The sequence below is a fragment of the Olea europaea genome, unplaced genomic scaffold (assembly GCF_002742605.1).
Source record: "Olea europaea var. sylvestris unplaced genomic scaffold, O_europaea_v1 scaffold542, whole genome shotgun sequence".
In the NCBI taxonomy this organism is placed as follows: domain Eukaryota; kingdom Viridiplantae; phylum Streptophyta; class Magnoliopsida; order Lamiales; family Oleaceae; genus Olea; species Olea europaea.
This window is the reverse complement of record NW_019263747.1, coordinates 103,360-109,216: the sequence shown is the minus strand read 5'-3', so window position 1 is coordinate 109,216 and position 5,857 is coordinate 103,360.

Below are 5,857 nucleotides of genomic sequence, written 5' to 3'. Positions count from 1 at the left end.
TAAGAAAATTTTGTTTTTCGTTGTAATGGTAGCTTGGAATTTGAGAAAAAAACGATCATCTCCTGTACGACTGATTTCTTTATAGAATTTCAAACAATACTGGCACAATCGTCAATTTTCTATTCTAATTCATATAAAGTTTTTTTCTTGCTCTACAGCTGTAGAATCTATTAATCCAATGAGTCTTTCTATTTTATCAGAATATTTTCCACTTGCGAAAGCAATATCTTTAGATTTGGGTCTTTCAACAGTGTGTCTAAAACTGAGTCTTTTTAAGCTATCTTGAAACTAAAGAATCGTATCTGATATTTATTAATGGCCCATTAAGATAAAGAGACTTCGTCTTCATGGATTTGTAATCTTTTTTCTAATGAATGTTTTCTATGATTTAGATCTCTAACAACATTGGTCTAGTTTTACAACCACAAAGTTATATTGATGAAGATGAAGATGGTTGAGATATGGAGGTTTGCATAGTTATAGTCTGTCTAACTCTTTCAAATATATAAAAATTAAATCTTGTCATTTCTCTATCGAAATTTAAAGCTTCTTCTAATGTGTAAAATCCTTTGAGAAAGGGGTTTGGAAATCTTTCTACTTGTTGTAATGCTTTTGGCATTGTATATACCATACTTCCTACCATTAATTACTACAAAGAAATTAAAATTTCTACTTTCTATTTGATTCTGAATCTATCTAAAATAATTAGCTATATCATTAATACTGTCTAATTTTTGTTTAGAGTCATGTGTCAACCACAAATTATCTAGAAGACAACGCATTTTTCTACAAGTGTTTCTAAATTTTTTCCTCTGAATTGAGGATTAGATCCTTGTGAGGTTGCTCTTAGAGTACATTATTGTCTGATTCATCTACATTGTGAAAATAATTAGATTGAAAATTAATAATTTGTCTCATTTATCTGCCAGAATATTATTTTTCCCATATATGTGTTTTACAATAATTTTATAATTATTCAATATCTCATACGATTTTAGCCATCTTTTATGAAGTTTTATCAAAATTTGTCCTTTCAGTAAATTTTACTTTGACTTCACAATCTGTTCCAATAGTAAATTTAGTGTTTAAAAATAATTTAAAACTTTCTATACTATGTATAATGTCCTTAATTTCGTAATCTAAACTAGTCATATATTTTTCTTTTATCTTATATTTTCAATTAGCATATCTACAAATGTTTTCTTCCATTTTATCGCTATATTTCTTTGGTTTAGAATATTAAAAAAATTCTTCCCCATCCTAATTCACATTTATCTACTTTTATTATTTTATGTTCACTATCTAAAGGTAATTCTAATGGTGGTAAATTTCTAAATTCTTTTTATTCTTTTTAACTAATTCCATATATGACTAACAAAAACCTTTGTTAGACAACTTACTATACAATGGTGCTACTTTATTTCCTAAATCTTTAATAAGATGTCTAGTATAACTCAAAATTCCTAAAAAAGCTTGTAATTTTTTTGTTTCTTCAATTTTATCTGAAAATTGTAAATTTGTCCATATTTTGTGTGATTGCAGTTGGATTTTTCCTTCTCCTAAACTTATTTCTAAATTCTCAATTCTTTATTTATTTATTTTCATTTTTTTTTACCTGTAATTAGATAGTTTTCTATAAACTTATTTAAAATTATCTCTAAATGTGTCATCTGTCGTTTATGATTTTTATAGTTAATTGTTCCAATGGTCACTGAACTTAGGTCCATGTCTTTGATTAGTCACTAAAATTTAAAATGTCGAGTTTTGGTCACTGAACTTAGGTCCATATCTTCGATTGCTCATTGAAATTTAAGATGTCGAATTTTGACCACTGAATTTTGAAAAATGTTATACATTACTCACTGAACTTTAAAAAATGATGTACATTACTTACTGTAAACTCAATATTTTTCAAAATTTAATAGTTATGCAAGTGAGTAACGTACTATATATTCCAAAATTCAGTGGTCAAATCTCGACATTTTAAATTTCAATAAGCAATCGAAGACATGAAACTAAATTCAGTGATCAAGACTCGACATTTTAAACTTCAGTAGTCAATCAAAGACATGGATTTAAGTTTAGTGACTATTGGAACAATTAACTCTAATTTTTACTATGTACTAAAATATCGTTTATATATACATAGGTAAGTGGAAAATAATTAAAAATACTATCCATCTTTTTTTGAAAAATAGAAGGTACATTTTTTAATCTAGAAGGCATGACCAACTATTTAAAATATCCTAGTAGTGTAGTAGAGGTTGTTTAACAAATAGAGTCTTTTGCCATTTTTATTTGCCAAAATCTGGATTTATAATCAAATTTTAAAAATATTTTACTATTTTGTATTTTCTTTATTAATATTTCTTCGTCTGATATTTTATATCCATCTTCTATGGTACTATCATTAGTTTTTTTTTTTATAACAATTTTTACATTTCCTCTTTTAATTTCACTATGATTTCTAATCATAAAAGTTGTTCTATTTTGACTACTAGATGGTTTAAATCTACTAACTCTTTCACCTGTAGATTGAAGCTTTTATGTTTTGATTTATATGTTTGATTTATGTTGTTCAAATTTTATATTTTCGTTTATGATTTCAAATTTAGCTTCTATTTTATTTTTGTCCCAATGTTTTACAGGGTCTTCTCTTATAATTTGAATCTTTTCAACTAATTCCAAAATTCTATCTATACTATCCACCTTAAATGATGTTTTATTAAAAATTATTAATTCTTTGGTTCTTGGTATGAAATCAGTCTTTAAGGTTTCTAAAGATGAAATCTTTGAACATTCAAAACTTTCTGGTTTCGTTTGTGTTTGTGAATGTAAGGGAACACTAAATTTCGCTCACAACTCTAATGAATCTATAGTGTTAATAATAAAAGAGTCTTTTCCAAAAATTATAACATGAGGAATAATTGTTAAACCTTCATTTCTACTTAGTAAGAATTTTACAACTATAACAAATTCATATTTGATTAATTTGCTATCTAGTGCGATTGTTAAACTATATTTGTCTTTCTTCAAATTTAATGTGTCCATGAATGGATTAGAGGACAAGGATCAACGATGGATAGATATAAAATATGTAAAATACACCTAGGACATGGAAATAGAAAGCAATGTAAAAATTACCTAGAAATCCAATGTAATAATTGTTTAGGAATTAAAGAAAAAAATAACGAAACTAAAAAATATAATGAAAATATAGAAAGATTATAAAAAGATTAGAAGACACGATAATAAACACAAATAGTAAAATAGATAAAATATATGAAATGTTGGGAGAATTAAATATAGAATTAGAAACTTAGAAGCAAAAGGAAAACAACCTACAGATAATTACACAGAGAATAATCATTTAGAAACAGAAAATAAAAAAGAAATAATTTGTCAAATATCTAGAATAAGACAACCGAATGCCTTAGAACACCTATAGAAATACAAATAAATAAAATTATAAAACTAAATTTAGTAGCGTTAATAGACACATGATGTATATTTAACATAATTAGAGAAGACTTAGTTCCAAAAGATTATAGACAAAAACTAGAATATGAAATAAGAGGTAGCCAAATGGATGACACTAAAATGGAATTTCAATAAAGACTTTTTGATTATTGTAAAATTAAATTTCAAGAAAGACAGTATAGTTTAACATCTAAATTAGTTAGCAAATTTATTATAGAAGAATTTGCTGTAGGTATAAAATTCTTAGCAATTTTTTTTCTTTTTGTCTGTTCTTACAATCTTTAGAATCTTCTATCAAGAAACTCCAACACTAAGAGATAGAAAGCTCAGTTATTTACTTATTGATATATAAAGAGGAGACACATCAATGTCTAGCTAATACGGATAATATGAGGCTTTCTATAACAAATAATCTACCAATTTCTTGATTTTCTAAACACATATTAATAAGCTCTTTAAAACTTTCTAGTGAACAACAAAAAGAAGACGTATAGTCATCTAATGACATAAAATATCAGAATTTAAAAACAATATGTATGTAAAAGAGTACTTTACTGTTCAACAAATTAATTTCATGTTATTATTATTATTATTATTATTATTATTATTATTATTATTATTATTATTATTATTATTATTATTATTATTATTATTCAACTCTCTCTTAGCTTTTTTTTTTTTTAACTTCTAAAAAAGGCTTAAAGAAACACACTAATTGGGATACAAAATAATCAACTTAATTCAGAGGATTACTTTATTTCTTGGCCATCAAATCCAGAATAAAGAAGCTAAGAGCGTTAGAAATATGTTTGAAAGAGAAGTAAAATATTATTTCTAAAGATATTAATTGCTTGGTGTTTCCTCTACTAAAGCCTTGCCCGAAAATGAATACAGTAAAAGAGAATTATAAAACAAGAGAATATAAGAATGAATTTACTTTAACTTGAAGTCTCTGAATTTACAAAGATTGCAAGAGATTTTTTGAGTACAAGTGTTATATAGTGTGCTTTGTGTTTTTGGGTGTGTGTTTCATTCCATGTGGTATTACTATTAATAGACATTGGTACACTACGCCTATTCTTTCAAAAGATAATATATTCTTTACATCTTTACATGTGTGTAGTTTGCAATTAAAGAATTAAATGTTACTTTACAGCTGTATGAAAATTAAAGATTCTTTTGAAAACTTCGTCTTCAAGCTCCTCTTTTTGACTTTCATTATTGATAATTGTTCTTCGAGTACTAATCATCTGTCCTTGCTTAATAATCCTCTCATTTTACATCTTTTGTTCCTTTTTCCAATTATTGTACTATTTCTCAATAATATCTAAGTAGGCTTCTTCTAGTTTTGCGTCCATTTCATTAGTTTTGCTATCAGATATGTACTATTCTTTTTCTTATGTATCTGATTGACATTCTGTCAATTAGCCATTTGTTTCTTGAAAAGCCATCAGAGGTAACTCTTTTTGTTGAATATTTGGTATTGGAATTTTTCCTTCTTCTAACTCCTGTAGCAAGATGTCCTTGACAGAAAATAATTTCATTGTTCCACTATGCTATAAGTCCAGCATCATTATTTTGAACTTCTATCATTACCGTGATTTTTGAGATCCATGTTTCATAATCAATCTGTCTACTTTTATTTTTCTATCTGTCTTTGAAGAAAGGTCTAAATCTTTTCGTTCTAATTCGTACAAAGTTTTTCTTGCCCTACAGTAGAATTTGTTAATTCAATAAGTCTTTCTATTTTACTAGAATATTTTCTACCTGTAAAAATAATATCTTTAGAGACGAGTCTTTCAACAGTATCGCTAGAACCGAGTCTTTTAAGTTATCTTGTAATTGAAGAATCTCATTCTGATATTTACTAATGGCCCGTTGAGATGGAGAGATTTTGTCTTCAAGGATTTTTAATATTTCTTCTAATGAATGCTTTCTGCGGTTCAGATGTCTAACAATCTTGGTCGTAGTTTCACAATTATCACAATGTTGTATTGATGAAGATGATGATGGTTGAGAAATAGCAGTATGCATAGTCATAGTCTATCTAACTCCTTCATATACGTAAAAATTAAATCATTTCATTTCTCTACAGAAATTTAAAGCTTCTTCTAATGTATAATATCCTTTGAAACGAGGGTTTGGAAATCATTCTACTTGTCATAATACTTTTGGCAAATAATTATATATATCAAGCTTTCTACCATTAATTATTGAAAATAAACTAAAATTTATGATTTCTACTCGATTATGAATTTGCCTAAAATGATTGGCTAAAGCATTAATCTGTCTAATTTTTGTTTAAAGTCGCGTGCTAACCAAAGATTATCTGGTAAACAACTCTCCATTTCTAGAAGTGTTTTAAAATTATTTCCTC